The sequence below is a fragment of the Siphateles boraxobius genome, unplaced genomic scaffold, assembly GCF_051911475.1.
Source record: "Siphateles boraxobius isolate OS27281-9 unplaced genomic scaffold, OSU_SipBor_1 8, whole genome shotgun sequence".
Lineage (NCBI taxonomy): Eukaryota > Metazoa > Chordata > Actinopteri > Cypriniformes > Leuciscidae > Siphateles > Siphateles boraxobius.
Genome location: NW_027509208.1, coordinates 29168175 through 29187158, shown reverse-complemented (window position 1 = coordinate 29187158; position 18984 = coordinate 29168175). Strand labels below are relative to the sequence as shown.

The 18984-nt window shown below is 41.1% G+C and overlaps 6 non-coding genes across 6 annotated transcripts; all 6 read left to right on the top strand.

Moving 5' to 3' along the window:
* Window positions 1-1425: 1425 nt before the first annotated feature.
* On the top strand, window positions 1426-1639 carry LOC143729942 (small nucleolar RNA U3). Its single transcript, XR_013200191.1, has one exon. It is a non-coding gene; the product is annotated as a small nucleolar RNA U3 (small nucleolar RNA).
* Window positions 1640-3105: 1466 nt separating this feature from the next.
* LOC143730387 (small nucleolar RNA U3) lies at window positions 3106-3319 on the top strand. The gene has a single exon (XR_013200588.1). It is a non-coding gene; the product is annotated as a small nucleolar RNA U3 (small nucleolar RNA).
* Window positions 3320-4790: 1471 nt separating this feature from the next.
* On the top strand, window positions 4791-5004 carry LOC143729941 (small nucleolar RNA U3). Its single transcript, XR_013200190.1, has one exon. It is a non-coding gene; the product is annotated as a small nucleolar RNA U3 (small nucleolar RNA).
* A 1470-nt stretch (window positions 5005-6474) lies between these two features.
* Window positions 6475-6688, top strand: LOC143730240 (small nucleolar RNA U3). The gene has a single exon (XR_013200456.1). It is a non-coding gene; the product is annotated as a small nucleolar RNA U3 (small nucleolar RNA).
* Window positions 6689-8766: 2078 nt separating this feature from the next.
* On the top strand, window positions 8767-8979 carry LOC143729979 (small nucleolar RNA U3). The gene has a single exon (XR_013200223.1). It is a non-coding gene; the product is annotated as a small nucleolar RNA U3 (small nucleolar RNA).
* A 9460-nt stretch (window positions 8980-18439) lies between these two features.
* Window positions 18440-18650, top strand: LOC143729982 (small nucleolar RNA U3). The gene has a single exon (XR_013200226.1). It is a non-coding gene; the product is annotated as a small nucleolar RNA U3 (small nucleolar RNA).
* The last annotated feature ends 334 nt before the right edge of the window (window positions 18651-18984 follow it).

Below are 18984 nucleotides of genomic sequence, written 5' to 3'. Positions count from 1 at the left end.
GTAGGTCCTATGCAGCAAACTTTGTTGAAATGCGGAACTGTGTGTTGTCTATGACAGCAGTTGCAAAAAGTGGGTTTTAGAGTAAAGAGTGCTTTGGATACGTGCCCAATTCAAGGTCAGCCATTGCAAGTTTTTTAAGAATGCAATCAATGTCAAGTTTCTGAAATGCTTTAAGTTAGCAATTGTTGGTAGGTTTTTGACTTTTTCGTTGGACGTCAGCTCTGTGTCGTTGATGAAGTTTCTGTGTTGCTGTTGTCGATGTTGAAGAAATGGGTATGATCTGAGCGCTGTTTGACATTTATGCCTTTTGAGAAAGTGGATTGTTTTAGAAGCTTTTCTGGAACGCTTTGCTGCAGTCCAATATTGGAAAGAGGAGGCCAGGACCAATGGAGAAGCTCACGGCTAGGAAAAGACATCAATCATGGACATTTCCACCTACTCACACTCCAAACTTGGAACCACCCACAGCTGTAGGCAATGATGGCCTAATGGAGGTCACCATAAAATTGAGAACTCTGCTACACTCAAGGTTAGATGGTTTGAAGGACAGAATTCTTCAGTATGAGGTGCTGAAGCACACGTTGGCCAAGAGAGAAACCAGCTGAAGAGTAAGAAGACAGAGTTAGACTTGCAAAATCTTCTTTAATGATGTTGCCTTTCTTCAGTTCTGTCTTCCCCTTTTAAAGTGGCCTAGCGTTGTAACAGATGTGTGGAACAAAGCCCGGTTTGTTCATACCACAGCCCGGGAGGAACCTAAGTACCAGTTTAAATTCCTAAGTTCTTGGCTAAATAAAAGATCATTTCTGTTAACCCGGCTCCCATCTCTCTTGTGGTTGTGTTTTGCGGCAGTTTAAACCTCTCCTCGTCTTGGGGCCCGAATCACATTATCCTTTGTATAAAGCATACGTTGTCTCATCCAAGATACAATACAATATCACTGCAAAAACTTGAAATGTTTCCAGCGATGTGGTATTGCATCTCGGATAAGACAGCAGATATGAAAATCAGGTGTTATTGAAAAAACGGGCCTGACACGGGTTCATTTCACATTTCGATGTCAGTCATAGCATGTTTTCTAAGTGCTCAAATTACGTCAGGTTTCTGAAATGTCTACATAAATAATTGTTAATGTGTGTGTGACTTCTATTAAAAGATTTTCTAAATTTAGCTTCAACGAATGAACTACAAAGCATGAAACGGGTAGCTATGCTGCAAAAAAGTATGACATTATGGATTGTTGTTTGTATTCCACTTATCTTAACAGTCGGCTTCAAAGATATTGTGGAAGTCCTTTCTACTTTTGGCTCCGATGTGTGCGCTAAAATGTCACGTAAACTTTAGCGCCTACAAAATTCAACTACGCAAAACCATTTTAGAGGAGAAGCGCAGCAGAATGGAACACCAATTGAGTTTCTATAAACCGATAAGACTATATTTTCAGGGATCATTTCTATAGTTCTTTGCATGGAAATGTGTTTCGAAAGTGCTTGTCTCCCAGCCCACGATGAAGAGTCATGATGCTCCTTTCTGAACATGAATTGGGCGCAGAGCAGTGACTTTGGTTGTGAGCTCTGTGTCGTTGATGAGCGTTCTTTATTGCTTTTTGCAATATTGAAGAAAGGAGTATGTTCTGAGTGGTGTTTGGTATTTAAGTCTCATTTTGTAATTGTTTTGTTTTTGCATCTGTAGGTCCTATGCAGCAAACTTTGTTGAAATGCGGAACTGTGTGTTGTCTATGACAGCAGTTGCAAAAAGTGGGTTTTAGAGTAAAGAGTGCTTTGGATACGTGCCCAATTCAAGGTCAGCCATTGCAAGTTTTCTAAGAATGCAATCAATGTCAAGTTTCTGAAGTGCATAAGTTAGCAATTGTTGGTAGGTTTTTGACTTTTTCGTTGGACGTCAGCTCTGTGTCGTTGATGAAGTTTCTGTGTTGCTGTTGTCGAAGTTGAAGAAAGGGATATGATCTGAGCGTCGTTTGACATTTGTGCCTTTTGAGAAAGTGGATTGTTTTAGAAGCTTTTCTGGAATGCTTTGTGGCAGTCCAATATTGGAAAGAGGAGCCCAGGACCAATGGAGAAGCTCACGGCTAGGAAAAGAAATCAATCATGAACATTTCCACCTACTCACACTCCAAACCTGGAACCACCCACAGCTGTAGGCAATGATGGCCTAATGGAGGTCACCATAAAATTGAGAACTCTGCTACACTCAAGGTTAGATGGTTCGAAGGACAGAATCCTTCAGAGGTGCTGAAGTACACGTTGGCCAAGAGAGAAACCAGCTGAAGAGTAAGAAGACAGAGTTAGACTTGCAAAATCTTCTTTAATGATGTTGCCTTTCTTCAGTTCTGTCTTCCCCTTTTAAAGTGGCCTAGCATTGTAACAGATGTGTGGAACAAAGCCCGGTTTGTTGATACCGCAGCCCGGGAGGAACCTAAGTACCAGTTTAAATTCCTAAGTTCTTGGTTAAATAAAAGATCATTTCTGTTAACCCGGCTCCCGTCTCTCTTGTGGTTGTGTTTTGTTGCAGCTTAAACCTCTCCTCGTCTTGGGGCCCGTGTCACAGCATCCTTTGTATAAAGCAAACGTTGTCTCATCCAAGATACAATACAATATCACTGCAAAAACTTGAAATGTTTCCAGCGATGTGGTATTGCATCTCGGATAAGACAGCAGATATGAAAATCAGATGTTATTGAAAAAACGGGCCTGACACGGGTTCATTTCACATTTCGATGTCAGTCATAGCATGTTTTCTAAGTGCTCAAATGACGTCAGGTTTCTGAAATGTCTACATAAATAATTGTTAATGTGTGTGTGACTTCTATTAAAAGATTTTCTAAATTTAGCTTCAACGAATGAACTACAAAGCATGAAACGGGTAGCTATGCTGCAAAAAAGTATGACATTATGGATTGTTGTTTGTATTCCACATATCTTAACAGTCGTCTTCAAAGAGATTTCGGAAGTCCTTTCTGCTTTTGGCTCCGATGTGTGCGCTAAAATGTCACATAAACTTTAGCGCCTACAAAATTCAACTACGCAAAACCATTTTAGAGGAGAAGCGCAGCAGAATGGAATGCCAATTGAGTTTCTATAAACCAACAAGACTATATTTTCAGGGATCATTTCTATAGTTCTTTGCTTGGAAATGTGTTTTGAAAGTGCTTGTCTCCCAACCCACGATGAAGAGTCATGATGCTCCTTTCTGAGCATGAATTGGGCACAGAGCAGTGACTTTGGTTGTGAGCTCTGTGTCATTGATGAGCGTTCTTTATTGCTTTTTGCAATTTTGAAGAAAGGAGTATGTTCTGAGTGGTGTTTGGTATTTAAGTCTCATTTTGTAATTGTTTTGTTTTTGCATCTGTAGGTCCTATGCAGCAAACTTTGTTGAAATGCGGAACTGTGTGTTGTCTATGACAGCAGTTGCAAAAAGTGGGTTTTAGAGTAAAGAGTGCTTTGGATACGTGCCCAATTCAAGGTCAGCCATTGCAAGTTTTTTAAGAATGCAATCAATGTCAAGTTTCTGAAATGCTTTAAGTTAGCAATTGTTGGTAGGTTTTTGACTTTTTCGTTGGACGTCAGCTCTGTGTCGTTGATGAAGTTTCTGTGTTGCTGTTGTCGATGTTGAAGAAATGGGTATGATCTGAGCGCTGTTTGACATTTATGCCTTTTGAGAAAGTGGATTGTTTTAGAAGCTTTTCTGGAACGCTTTGCTGCAGTCCAATATTGGAAAGAGGAGGCCAGGACCAATGGAGAAGCTCACGGCTAGGAAAAGACATCAATCATGGACATTTCCACCTACTCACACTCCAAACTTGGAACCACCCACAGCTGTAGGCAATGATGGCCTAATGGAGGTCACCATAAAATTGAGAACTCTGCTACACTCAAGGTTAGATGGTTTGAAGGACAGAATTCTTCAGTATGAGGTGCTGAAGCACACGTTGGCCAAGAGAGAAACCAGCTGAAGAGTAAGAAGACAGAGTTAGACTTGCAAAATCTTCTTTAATGATGTTGCCTTTCTTCAGTTCTGTCTTCCCCTTTTAAAGTGGCCTAGCGTTGTAACAGATGTGTGGAACAAAGCCCGGTTTGTTCATACCACAGCCCGGGAGGAACCTAAGTACCAGTTTAAATTCCTAAGTTCTTGGCTAAATAAAAGATCATTTCTGTTAACCCGGCTCCCATCTCTCTTGTGGTTGTGTTTTGCGGCAGTTTAAACCTCTCCTCGTCTTGGGGCCCGAATCACATTATCCTTTGTATAAAGCATACGTTGTCTCATCCAAGATACAATACAATATCACTGCAAAAACTTGAAATGTTTCCAGCGATGTGGTATTGCATCTCGGATAAGACAGCAGATATGAAAATCAGGTGTTATTGAAAAAACGGGCCTGACACGGGTTCATTTCACATTTCGATGTCAGTCATAGCATGTTTTCTAAGTGCTCAAATTACGTCAGGTTTCTGAAATGTCTACATAAATAATTGTTAATGTGTGTGTGACTTCTATTAAAAGATTTTCTAAATTTAGCTTCAACGAATGAACTACAAAGCATGAAACGGGTAGCTATGCTGCAAAAAAGTATGACATTATGGATTGTTGTTTGTATTCCACTTATCTTAACAGTCGGCTTCAAAGATATTGTGGAAGTCCTTTCTACTTTTGGCTCCGATGTGTGCGCTAAAATGTCACGTAAACTTTAGCGCCTACAAAATTCAACTACGCAAAACCATTTTAGAGGAGAAGCGCAGCAGAATGGAACACCAATTGAGTTTCTATAAACCGATAAGACTATATTTTCAGGGATCATTTCTATAGTTCTTTGCATGGAAATGTGTTTCGAAAGTGCTTGTCTCCCAGCCCACGATGAAGAGTCATGATGCTCCTTTCTGAACATGAATTGGGCGCAGAGCAGTGACTTTGGTTGTGAGCTCTGTGTCGTTGATGAGCGTTCTTTATTGCTTTTTGCAATATTGAAGAAAGGAGTATGTTCTGAGTGGTGTTTGGTATTTAAGTCTCATTTTGTAATTGTTTTGTTTTTGCATCTGTAGGTCCTATGCAGCAAACTTTGTTGAAATGCGGAACTGTGTGTTGTCTATGACAGCAGTTGCAAAAAGTGGGTTTTAGAGTAAAGAGTGCTTTGGATACGTGCCCAATTCAAGGTCAGCCATTGCAAGTTTTCTAAGAATGCAATCAATGTCAAGTTTCTGAAGTGCATAAGTTAGCAATTGTTGGTAGGTTTTTGACTTTTTCGTTGGACGTCAGCTCTGTGTCGTTGATGAAGTTTCTGTGTTGCTGTTGTCGAAGTTGAAGAAAGGGATATGATCTGAGCGTCGTTTGACATTTGTGCCTTTTGAGAAAGTGGATTGTTTTAGAAGCTTTTCTGGAATGCTTTGTGGCAGTCCAATATTGGAAAGAGGAGCCCAGGACCAATGGAGAAGCTCACGGCTAGGAAAAGAAATCAATCATGAACATTTCCACCTACTCACACTCCAAACCTGGAACCACCCACAGCTGTAGGCAATGATGGCCTAATGGAGGTCACCATAAAATTGAGAACTCTGCTACACTCAAGGTTAGATGGTTTGAAGGACAGAATTCTTCAGTATGAGGTGCTGAAGCACACGTTGGCCAAGAGAGAAACCAGCTGAAGAGTAAGAAGACAGAGTTAGACTTGCAAAATCTTCTTTAATGATGTTGCCTTTCTTCAGTTCTGTCTTCCCCTTTTAAAGTGGCCTAGCATTGTAACAGATGTGTGGAACAAAGCCCGGTTTGTTCATACCACAGCCCGGGAGGAACCTAAGTACCAGTTTAAATTCCTAAGTTCTTGGCTAAATAAAAGATCATTTCTGTTAACCCGGCTCCCATCTCTCTTGTGGTTGTGTTTTGCGGCAGTTTAAACCTCTCCTCGTCTTGGGGCCCGAATCACATTATCCTTTGTATAAAGCATACGTTGTCTCATCCAAGATACAATACAATATCACTGCAAAAACTTGAAATGTTTCCAGCGATGTGGTATTGCATCTCGAATAAGACAGCAGATATGAAAATCAGGTGTTATTGAAAAAACGGGCCTGACACGGGTTCATTTCACATTTCGATGTCAGTCATAGCATGTTTTCTAAGTGCTCAAATGACGTCAGGTTTCTGAAATGTCTACATAAAGAATTGTTAATGTGTGTGTGACTTCTATTAAAAGATTTTCTAAATTTAGCTTCAACGAATGAACTACAAAGCATGAAACGGGTAGCTATGCTGCAAAAAAGTATGACATTATGGATTGTTGTTTATATTCCACATATCTTAACAGTCGGCTTCAAAGAGATTTCGGAAGTCCTTTCTGCTTTTGGCTCCGATGTGTGCGCTAAAATGTCACATAAACTTTAGCGCCTACAAAATTCAACTACGCAAAACCATTTTAGAGGAGAAGCGCAGCAGAATGGAATGCCAATTGAGTTTCTATAAACCAACAAGACTATATTTTCAGGGATCATTTCTATAGTTCTTTGCTTGGAAATGTGTTTTGAAAGTGCTTGTCTCCCAACCCACGATGAAGAGTCATGATGCTCCTTTCTGAGCATGAATTGGGCACAGAGCAGTGACTTTGGTTGTGAGCTCTGTGTCGTTGATGAGCGTTCTTTATTGCTTTTTGCAATATTGAAGAAAGGAGTATGTTCTGAGTGGTGTTTGGTATTTAAGTCTCATTTTGTAATTGTTTTGTTTTTGCATCTGTAGGTCCTATGCAGCAAACTTTGTTGAAATGCGGAACTGTGTGTTGTCTATGACAGCAGTTGCAAAAAGTGGGTTTTAGAGTAAAGAGTGCTTTGGATACGTGACCAATTCAAGGTCAGCCATTGCAAGTTTTCTAAGAATGCAATCAATGTCAAGTTTCTGAAGTGCATAAGTTAGCAATTGTTGGTAGGTTTTTGACTTTTTCGTTGGACGTCAGCTCTGTGTCGTTGATGAAGTTTCTGTGTTGCTGTTGTCGAAGTTGAAGAAAGGGGTATGATCTGAGCGTTGTTTGACATTTGTGCCTTTTGAGAAAGTGGATTGTTTTAGAAGCTTTTCTGGAATGCTTTGTGGCAGTCCAATATTGGAAAGAGGAGCCCAGGACCAATGGAGAAGCTCACGGCTAGGAAAAGAAATCAATCATGAACATTTCCACCTACTCACACTCCAAACCTGAAACCACCCACAGCTGTAGGCAATGATGGCCTAATGGAGGTCACCATAAAATTGAGAACTCTGCTACACTCAAGGTTAGATGGTTTGAAGGACAGAATTCTTCAGTATGAGGTGCTGAAGCACACGTTGGCCAAGAGAGAAACCAGCTGAAGAGTAAGAAGACAGAGTTAGAGCCTTTCTTCAGTTCTGTCTTTTAAGGTGGCCTAGCGTTGTAACAGATGTGTGGAACAAAGCCCGGTTTGTTGATACCACTGCCCGGAAGGAACCTAAGTACCAGTTTAAATTCCTAAGTTCTTGGCTAAATAAAAGATAATTTCTGTTAACACAGCTCCCGTCTCTCTTGTGGTTGTGTTTTGTGGCAGCTTAAACCTCTCCTCGTCTTGGGGCCCGAGTCACATTATCCTTTGTATAAAGCAAACGTTGTCTCATCCAAGATACAATACAATATCACTGCAAAAACTTGAAATGTTTCCAGAAATGTGGTATTGCATCTCGGATAAGACAGCAGATATGAAAATCAGGTGTTATTGAAAAAACGGGCTATTGTATTGCTTTTTGCAATATTGAAGAAAGGAGTATGTTCTGAGTGGTGTTTGGTATTTAAGTTTCATTTTGGAATTGTTTTGTTTTTGCATCTGTAGGTCCTATGCAGTAAACTTTGTTGAAATGCGGAACTGTGTGTTGTCTAAGACAGCAGTTGCAAAAAGTGGGTTTTAGAGTAAAGAGAGCTTTGGATATGTCCCCAGTTCGAAGTCAGCCATCGCAAGTTTTCTAAGAAAGCAATCAATGTCAAGTTTCTGAAATGCTTAAGTTAGCAATTGTTGGTAGGTTTTTGACTTTTTCGTTGGATGTCAGCTCTGTGTCGTTGATGAAGTTTCTGTTTTGCTGTTGTCGATGTTGAAGAAAGTGGTATGATCTGAGCGTAGTTTGACATTTGTGCCTTTTGAGAAAGTGGATTGTTTTAGAAGTTTTTCTGGAACGCTTTGTGGCAGTCCAATATTGTAAAGAGGAGCCCAGGACCAATGGAGAAGCTCACGGCTAGGAAAAGACATCAATCATGAACATTTCCACCTACTCACACTCCAAACTTGGAACCACCCACAGCTGTAGGCAATGATGGCCTAATGGAGGTCACCATAAAATTGAGAACTCTGCTACACTCAAGGTTAGATGGTTCAAAGGACAGAATTCTTCAGTATGAGGTGCTGAAGCACACGTCGGCCAAGAGAGAAACCAGCTGAAGAGTAAGAAGAGTTAAATGTCTACATAAAGAATTGTTAATGTGTGTGTGTGACTTCTATTAAAGGTTTTCTAAATTTGGCTTCAACGAATGAACTACAAAGCATGAAACGGGTAGCTATTCTGCAAAAAAGTAAGAAATTATGGATTGTTGTTTGTATTTCACATATCTTAACAGTCGGCTTCAAAGAGATTGTGGAAGTCCTTTCTGCTTTTGGCCTCGATTTGTCTGCTAAAATGTCATGTAAACTTTAGCGCCTACAAAATTCAACTACGCAAAACCATTTTAGAGGAGAAGCGCAGCAGATTGGAAAGCCAATTGAGTGTCTATAAACTGTTAAGAGTATATTTTCAGGGATCATTTCTATAGTTCCTTGCTTGGAAATGTGTTCTGAAATGCTTGTCTCCCAACCTCTGAAGAAGAGTCATGATGCTCGTTTCTGAGCATGAATTGGGCACAGAGCAGTGATTTTGGTTGTGAGCTCTGTGTCGTTGGTGAGTGTTCTGTATTGCTTTTTGCAATATTGAAGAAAGGAGTATGTTCTGAGTGGTGTTTGTGTAGCCGGTTCGGGCTTGCGTGTCTCTGCTATTACGACTCGGCTACCCCTCTGCGTTGTGTTGTGTTGTGTGATGAATAAAGACTGAAGTCGAATCGCTGGTTCAGAGGTTCTTTATCTGCATGAATTGAAAAATGCAGTAATTATTTGTTGCATTCAATGTAGTGTGGTTTTAATCAGCCTTCTCCTCGCTCCGCTCAGACCTCCCGCGGACTGAAGCGAGCTCACAATGTACAATCTCATTTACAGTAATAAAAAATATAAAGAAAATAGTAATAATTAATATAACATCAGGTGTATCAACAATATACTATATATATATATATATATATATATATATATATATATATATATTTCTCTGAATATACATTGACACCAATCAAACTCATAAAATATACATCTTTAAATCACCCACATTCCAGCATTTTATATAACAATACGGTTGAACACAAAGAAATCACAAAAACAATTTATAACCATACCTGCATGAATTGAAAAATGCAGTAATTATTTGTTGCATTCAATGTAGTGTGGTTTTAATCAGCCTTCTCCTCTCAAACATTTGAACATAGAAAAGATATCAACAGACACGCTTCACAGGCCTACTTTCACACTAACATACTAACAACGTGATACTGCATTCACTCGGTTAAACTTTCACTCATGCAGGGAAAACAGCTTCAAAAGGGAAAATCACATACTTGTACATACTCCTTTACATTTTAACAAAATCAAATCACTTAATTAGGGATTATTTTCACTTATAACACTCTTTTGAACAGGAGTGCACACATTACATACCTCGCTCCGCTCAGACCTCCCGCGGACTGAAGCGAGAGCGCGCGCAACGCGACAATGACGTCACAACTGCGACGAACGCAAAACTCAGATATATATAGAAAATTAATTATTTTCTTCTCTTACATACATATGTAACAGGACAATTAGGATTTTGTGTGAATTTAAATTTAAAACACAAGTTATAATTAATACCCATTACATTCTCCCCCTTCTGAATTCACCAAAATCCCAAAGACTCAACCAACTTCACTCATACACTTGACTGGGGTCTCCAAAATTTCTCTACCCATTTCAGCCTGAAAATGCTACCTTCTTAAAAGGTTGAGAGAAATTCAAGGGTGATCAGGCCTTAAAAAACTCCCAGAATAAAATGATGCCTTTTACACCATACCGGGTTTTAACCCACAAATCTTCAAGTCAAATGTATAACATCTATGTTACATCAAATTAATTGCTTTACAGCCACAAGGATAATGCTCAAGTGCATCAGAAAATATGAACTTAGACTATGGAATAACTCTTAAAACAAGGTAAGTAGTGACTGGGATTTTCTACCCAATGTGCTTGTAAGTGATTTAATCTTCAACTGTTTTTGTGCCATAGATTCAATAAGACGATTGACCTTCTTAACCACTCTTCCAGCACGTGTAACTCGTTCTTGAGGATTCTCTACACCCTGAGTGTCTCGGTCTGTAGTCTCTGAACTAGGCTGTTCTGTATTGGGCATGTCCCTTTCCTCCACTATGGGATTGTCCCTTTCCTCCACTATGGGATTGTCTCTTTCCTCCACTATGAGATTGACTCCTTCCTCCACTATGGGATTGACTCTTTCCTCCACTATATTCTTTCACAATCAAGACTAAAACAGTCCTTCTGATCATTAAAAGGCTCTGTAATATGATTGTACGCATCACAGGATTTCTTAGAACAATCACCATCTTCACTGTGCTGTTCTCCCGCAGCATGGAACTGCACAGATCCAGTTTCGCTTTGTGAGCTTTGACCCAGGGAATGTTCTGTTTCGTCTAACACCCAGAGACTTGTTCGTCTCTCTGAACTTTCACTTTCCAACCAATCTGCAAAATCCTGGGGCTGCTGATGAAAACCTGACCCTCCATCATCACAGTCATCGAGAAATGGATTACTGACTCCTCCAAGTTCTGTCTGAACAGGTAAGAAACTGATGTTCAACAAGAGATTGCGATGTACAACCCTTTTAGATCCTTTTTCATCCTGCACTACATAGGTATGTGTCTGGGGATTCCGATTGATGACAACATAAACCGTTGACTCCCACTTGTCAGAAAGTTTTCTCTTCCCTCGCTCTCCCTTATTAGCAATCAGCACACGATCTCCAACGCTTAGGTGAGTGCCTTTAACTCTTTTGTTATATCCCCAAGCTTGTTTTTTCTGTTCTTTGACAGCATGCTGCTGCGCGATAGTTGCTGCTTCATGGAGATGAGAGAGTAGCATCTTGGCGTGACTACCATAATCAACCACCACTGGATCTCGGAGTACCTGTTTGAACATCACGTCTACTGGAAGTCGTGGTACACGGCCGAACATGAGATAAAACGGTGGGAAACCTGTTGTTTCATGCACAGTGGCATTATAAGCAAATGTAAGAGTCTGAATTTGTTGAGGCCACTGATGTTTAGCTTTGAGGGGCAAGGAACGCAACATACCTCCTAAAGTCCTGTTAAATCGTTCAGTTCCTCCATTGCCCATTGGATGATAAGCTGTGGTATGTGACTTAGCAACTCCTGCCAATTTAAGTAGCTCTGCGATTAAACCACTCTCAAAATTAGCGCCCTGATCGGTGTGTATACGCTCAGGAAAGCCATAGACACAGAAAACGTGATCCCACAGCTTTCTGGCCACTTGCTTAGCCGTCTGATTTGCACATGGGAATGCATGAGCTAATTTTGTAAAATGGTCCGTGACCACCAGCACGTCAACAGAGTTCTGCCTAGAGTCTTCTGCACTCCAGAAATCCAAACATACCAATTCCATGGGCGCTGAAGTTCTGATACTCTCCAACGGGGCTCTAGCGGATGGCTCAGGCGTTTTAGCGAGGATGCATCTTTGACAACATTTAACATAAGACTTGATGTCTTGCTCCATCTTAGGCCAGTAAAATCGTTGCCTCGCTAAATGAAGCGTTCTTGCCTGCCCTTGATGTCCAGCAAGGTCATGAATACCACTCAACGATTTGGCTCTAAGACTCTGAGGGAGCACAAATTGATGTCTTCTGTGCTTACTCAACGGGTCTTTGCTCACTCGATAGAGTATGCCATCCAGGAAGGTAAGTCTCTCCCATTGTTTGCTGAGAGAAAGTGCACTTGGGTTGAGGTTTGCTTTCTCACGTCTGGAAGGTCTTCTCCCGCGAGTCACAAAAGGAACAACCACAGATATGTTAGGATCCTGTTCCTGTCTTTGTTGAAGTTCTAGTAGCGAGAGTTCAGGTAATGTGTCCAGACTTGATGGTACAAACTGCTGAACAGACTGGATCAACTGCACTGCCCTAGACTCCACTGCCAGCTCCCAGTTGTCATGAGCTTCACAAATGGCATGAATGTCGCCAACACAGCAAGTACCCGAGCTAGCCACTGGAAAGATCTCTCCTGTGTCAGTCTTCGACCCCTGCTGCTGACATTGAACTTTCAGTCGGAAAGTTTCCTGGATCCCTTCCTCACTAAATCCCTCAGCTTCAGACAGCAACCTCTCATACTGTTCATTTAGTAGCCTATGACCGATTGTCTTTGAAAAAGGGTCTCGACTAAGAGCATCAGCCACAATGTTCTTGTTGCCCGCTATGTGACGTATCTCAAAGGTATAAGGGGCTAACTTCGCGACCCAGCGTTGTTCGCAGGCATCAAGCTTCGGTTTAGTCATTATATAGGTTAGAGGATTATTATCCATCCAGACGGAGAATGTGTGTCCTTTAAGCCAATGACTAAACTTCTCGCAGACACTCCACTTTAGGGGACAGGAATTCTAGACGGTGAGCTGGATATCGCCTCTGTGAAGCACTAAGGGTTTTACTCGCAAAAGCGATGGGCCTTGCTTTGTCCTCGCCCAGAGGTATTTGAGACAATATCGCCCCTAAACCATCTAGAGAATCATCTATGGACAGAATCAAGGGTCTTGAAAAATCAGGATGCGCCAGGACTGCGCAGTTCAACAGCTTCTCCTTTAAAGCACTGAAACTTGCATCACACTCCACTGTCCAGTCAGAGTGCTTTTAGTTTTCTGAAAGTACCAGCTTTCCTTGTGACATTTCCTCTTCCCTTCCTCTTCTGACCAGCAGTGAGGGCAAACAATGGTCTGGCAATGGCGGAACAACACGATATAAAATGTTGATAATAAAAGACCATCCCCAGAAAAGATTTAACTCTTTTTACTGAAGGAGTTACTCCGTCTTCCTCCATAAGATCATCTTTGGTCATGCGAGAAATCACACCCACCTTTTCTGGGTCTACAGCAACCCCACCCCCTTCGATGATATGGCCCAAAAATCTCACAGAGGTGCGCATAAGGTGACACTTTTTCGGACTCAGCTTCAAATTATGTTGGCGGAGTCTCTGGAATACCACGTCAAGCCTACTCATCGTCATTCGCATAAATGAAGCCGGACTATTGCACAGACCTTGTGGCATACGATTGTACTCATGTAATCCAAGTGGGGTGGTGAATGCTGTGTATTTTTTATCCTCCTCATGCATGGGAATGTTATAGAAGCCGGAGGTCAAGTCCATAGTGCTAAAATAGACATTTCCGCCCAGAGCTGCAAGACAATCTGATTGATGCGGGAGTGGGTGTGCGTCTTTTAGAGTCCTGGCATTAAGCAACCTAAAGTCAGTGCAAATTCTCAGACTGCCATCCTTTTTCCATACCATGACCAATGGTGATGCAAATTCACTGATGGATTTCCTTATTATGCCTTGATTCTCCATCTCCGTCAAGACCTGCCTCAGGTTTTGGTAATGAGCTGGTGGAACTCTCCGGTAAGGAAGGCGGAATGGTCGTTCATCCATCAGACGGATATGATGAGAGAAGCCCTTCGCCTCACCACAATCTAATGCATGTTTTGAAAAAACGTCATTATAGCTAACTAAAAGCTGAACTAACTCTCTTTTGGTAGAATGACTGATTGGGCACGAACTGAGGTCTATATCTTTCAAGCCAACTTCTGCAAGTTGCTTCCCAAAATCTTCACTGTCTGCTTCTAGATAACTGATTACTTGTTCACTAGCCTCAACATGACTGGAGTTTTGGAAAACTCTAAAATCCTCAGCAGCGATACAGGGCGACACATCAGCTAACTTGCAATTCCTCTTCAAAGTCACAGGGCGATCAGAAAGATTCACTATCTTCATGGGGACGTATCTGTCACCCCACATGGGTGTAACCACCCGACCAAACAGAATATTTCGCGGCACAGATCTTGAAGATGTAGGTTCAACAACCACTGTACTTCCGGGGGACATAGGGGTGTTGATCGGCAGTCTGCCACATACAAGATGTTCATGTCTAGCCAAGAGTGTTACAGCTTGTGTCAACTTCACAGTCCCGATCTTGTTAGGAGTATCGACACCCTGCCATCTTGTCAACCCTGCCATCATATCAAGAAATTGAGAAGCGTCAGGAGACAACGACATATCACAGGCCTGAGTGGTCACCTTCCAATAGTCGTCACTGCTCTTCATTTCATGCATGAGATACTTTATGATGTTAGATCCGAGAATGAGGTCATCTTTCTGCCCTGGGACCACAAGAATAGGAACGAAACACTGTACACCGTACACTTCTATCTCCACCTCATACACACATTTAGGGTGAGTCTGATGACCCCCACAGCCAATAAGAATGACTTGCTCCTTTAACTGCTTGCCTGTAGTGATTACATTTTCTTCAATAACCTTAGATACTGTTGCTTCATTTACTGTACAAGCCATGGAGCCGGAGTCTAATATTCCCTTGACTCTGAATGTCTTATTCACGATTACTGGAGCATAGAATAATTCACTAAATAGTTAAATTCTTTGTGAATTCTGCAGAACTACTTGAATCCCTTCTGATTGAGATGTGTGCTCATACCATTGCTCCCAATCATCATCATATTTTTTGTTGAGGGTTTGATTTTGTTCACCCGCACATTCCCTCTTCCATATGCAGGCTTGTTAGTTTAACGGTGGTTGTTCCTGGCTTGAATGCATACCGGGACCACTGGTTCCAGATCCTGCCTTACGACACTCTCTCTTCCAATGTCCTGCTTTGAAGCAATACAAACACAACCCATCTCGCCTGCAATGCATGGTAGTAGAGTGGTCAGTCGCTTTGCAAACTTTGCATGGCTTTCGAAAGACTGGAATCCGCTTGACATGTATGGTGCCTTAAGTGCTGCTTGATGGTTCTGCTTTAACACACGATCAAGTTGAGCTATGAGACTCTGAATGCTGACATCATCAGACGATATGCCAACATCACTCACAGCGTCCATTTGGCTTTGTGGTCTCATTGAATCTCCCACCAGAGTTGATTCATCAATTGCAGCAGCCTGGACGTTTGCAGAAACATATCTCTCAGCACCTGAACGTTTCGATCTGGCTCGCTGCTGCTGAATCTTCAGTTGTGTCTGGTGATCATCGAGGCGTTCCTGAATTTCACTAGCTTTCCACTTGTCAGCAGTTTTGAACTTGAGCACTGCAGAAAGAGCTGGGTCAGGGCAGTGCTTAACGAACATCATGGTTACCTCTTTACTTGGATCTTCAAGGTTGCGTCCCTGCCTCTTCAAACACTCCTCTGCCACGTCAACAGCTTTATTCAAGCGAATCCAGTAATCCATCGCGTTTTCTCCCACTGTGGGTAGGGTGCTGTAGAAATCAGCGAGTGGCATTGAAGAATACGTCAGTTCACTAAAGTGTTGCTTTAGTATATCAATAATAACTCTTGGGTCTTCACCAGATTTTAATGATGGGTTACTGCGTAATGTGATTTTGATTATGTCTCTCGCTCTCGCTCCAAGTCTTGACATAATCTCCTGAGCCTGTTCTCCTGTCGGCACACCTCTCTTTCTTAAATAGAGGTCAATCTGCTCTTCCCACTCGTGGATAGAAAGTTTATCTGTGCTATCGCCACGAAAGCTTGGTGGCTCTCTCACATCAGGTTGCTTCACCAATTTTACACCAGTCATAGTTAGTGAATGAGGATCAGTAGAAAGTGGTTCTAAACCTACATTTTGGCTGCTAGTCATTCTCTCCTCATTCTCACTTCCCTTCTTTAACTGTGCTGAAATGGACTGTCCTATTTCATGTGCTAACTGTGTAATGAGGTTGCATAAATCAGCAGAAGTTGTTTCTGGCTATGGAGCCTGTCTATCAGTTTGTATGCGTGTGGAGCAAAACACTGGAGAGTCAGCGATACCTGCAGCTCCAGGAGTGTGAGCCATATCCCCAAAGAACTGCCCTCTCGCCCTCTTTTTTTTTTTTTTTTTCGGTGTATTATAATACTCAGTCTTTGTACCTCTCTCTCCAGCAGATTAGACCGGAAAAGAATTCAAACCAGTCCATAGAACAAAGTATGCGGTACTCATAAAACATCCGGCGGTCAATCTGACCTCGATCCTCCTGGATATCCGGGTCACGGCACCAATGTAGCCGGTTCGGGCTCGCGTGTCTCTGCTATTACGACTCGGCTACCCCTCTGCGTTGTGTTGTGTTGTGTGATGAATAAAGACTGAAGTCGAATCGCTGGTTCAGAGGTTCTTTATCGGCATGAATTGAAAAATGCAGTAATTATTTGTTGCATTCAATATAGTGTGGTTTTAATCAGCCTTCTCCTCGCTCCGCTCAGACCTCCTGCGGACTGAAGCGAGCTCACAATGTACAATCTCATTTACAGTAATAAAAAATACAAAGAAAATAGTAATAATTAATATAACATCAGGTGTATCAACAATATACAATATATATATATATATATATATATATATATATATTTTTTTTTTTTTTTTTTTTTTTTTTCTGAATATACATTGACACTAATCAAACTCATAAAATATACATCTTTAAATCACCCACATTCCAGCATTTTATATAACCAATACGGTTGAACACAAAGAAATCACAAAAACAATTTATAACCATACCTGCATGAATTGAAAAATGCAGTAATTATTTGTTGCATTCAATGTAGTGTGGTTTTAATCAGCCTTCTCCTGTCAAACATTTGAACATAGAAAAGATATCAACAGACACGCTTCACAGGCCTACTTTCACACTAACATACTAACAACGTGATACTGCATTCACTCGGTTAAACTTTCACTTATGCAGGGAAAACAGCTTCAAAAGGGAAAATCACATACTTGTACATACTCCTTTACATTTTAACAAAATCAAATCACTTAATTAGGGATTATTTTCACTTATAACACTCTTTTGAACAGGAGTGCACACATTACATACCTCGCTCCGCTCAGACCTCCCGCGGACTGAAGCGAGAGTCCGCGCAACGCGACAATGACGTAACAACTGCGACGAACGCAAAACTCAGATATATATAGAAAATTAATTATTTTCTTCTCTTACATACATATGTAACAGGAAAATTAGGATTTTGTGTGAATTTAAATTTAAAACACAAGTTATAATTAATACCCGTTACATTTGGTATTTAAGTTTCATTTTGGAATTGTTTTGTTTTTGCATCTGTAGGTCCTATGCAGTAAACTTTGTTGAAATGCGGAACTGTGTGTTGTCTAAGACAGCAGTTGCAAATAGTGGGTTTTAGAGTAAAGAGAGCTTTGGATATGTCCCCAGTTTGAGGTCAGCCATCGCAAGTTTTCTAAGAATGCAATCAACGTCAAGTTTCTGAAATGCCTAAGTTAGCAATTGTTGGTAGGTTTTTTACTTTTTCGTTGGACGACAGCTTTGTGTTGTTGATGAAGTTTCTGTGTTGCTGTTGTCGATGTTGAAGAAAGGGGTATGATCTGAGCGTTGTTTGACATTTGTGCCTTTTGAGAAAGTGGATTGTTTTAGAAGCTTTTCTGGAACGCTTTGTGGCAGTCAAATATTGGAAAGAGGAGCCCAGGACCAATGGAGAAGCTCACAGCTAGGAAAATACATCAATCATGAACATTTCCACCTACTCACACTCGAAACTTGGAACCACCCACAGCTGTAGGCAATGATGGCTTAATGGAGGTCACCATAAAATTGAGAACTCTGCTACACTCAAGGTTAGATGGTTCGAAGAACAGAATTCTTCAGTATGAGGTGCTGAAGCACACTTTGGCCAAGAGAGAAACCAGCTGAAGAGTAAGAAGAGTTAAATGTCTACATAAAGAATTGTTAATGTGTGTGTGACTTCTATTAAAAGATTTTCTAAATATGGCTTCAACGAATGAACTACAAAGCATGAAACGGGTAGCTATGCTGCAAAAAAGTATGACATTATGGATTGTTGTTTGTATTTCACATATCTTAATAGCAGGCTTCAAAGAGATTGTGGAAGTCCTTTCTGCTTTTGGCCTCGATGTGTCCGCTAAAATGCCACGTAAACCTTAGGCCCTACAAAATTCAACTACGCAAAACTGTTTTAGAGGAGAAGCGCAGCAGAATGGAATGCCAATTGAGTTTCTATAAACTGTTAAGAGTATATTTTCAGGGATCATTTCTATAGTTCCTTGCTTGGAAATGTGTTCCGAATTGCTTGTCTCCCAACCTGTGAAGAAGAGTCATGATGCTCGTTTCTGAGCATGAATTGGGCGCAGAGCAGTGGCTTTGGTTGTGAGCTCTGTCGTTGATGAGTGTTCTATATTGCTTTTTGCAATATTGAAGAAAGGAGTATGTTCTGAGTTGTGTTTGGTATTTAACTCTCATATTGGAATTGTTTTGTTTTTGCATCTGTAGGTAGTGATGGGCAGATCGAGGCTTCGTGAAGCAATGAAACAGTTGAACCAAATGGTCCACATTGTTTCGAGGCTTCGAATCAATCTGACACCCGTCTCAACGGTGACACCTAGTGGTCACTTGCAGGTGTTGATCTGAAACAACCTTGACGAGCCATGAAAATGTGTTGTTTTTTTATTATTGTACTTTTCTAATATGTGAATCTTGTAACCTATAGGCTCCTCCCTGTGCATAATGTTATTTTGGTCCTGCAAAATGAATATTAATAAAATAAATCAAGCCAC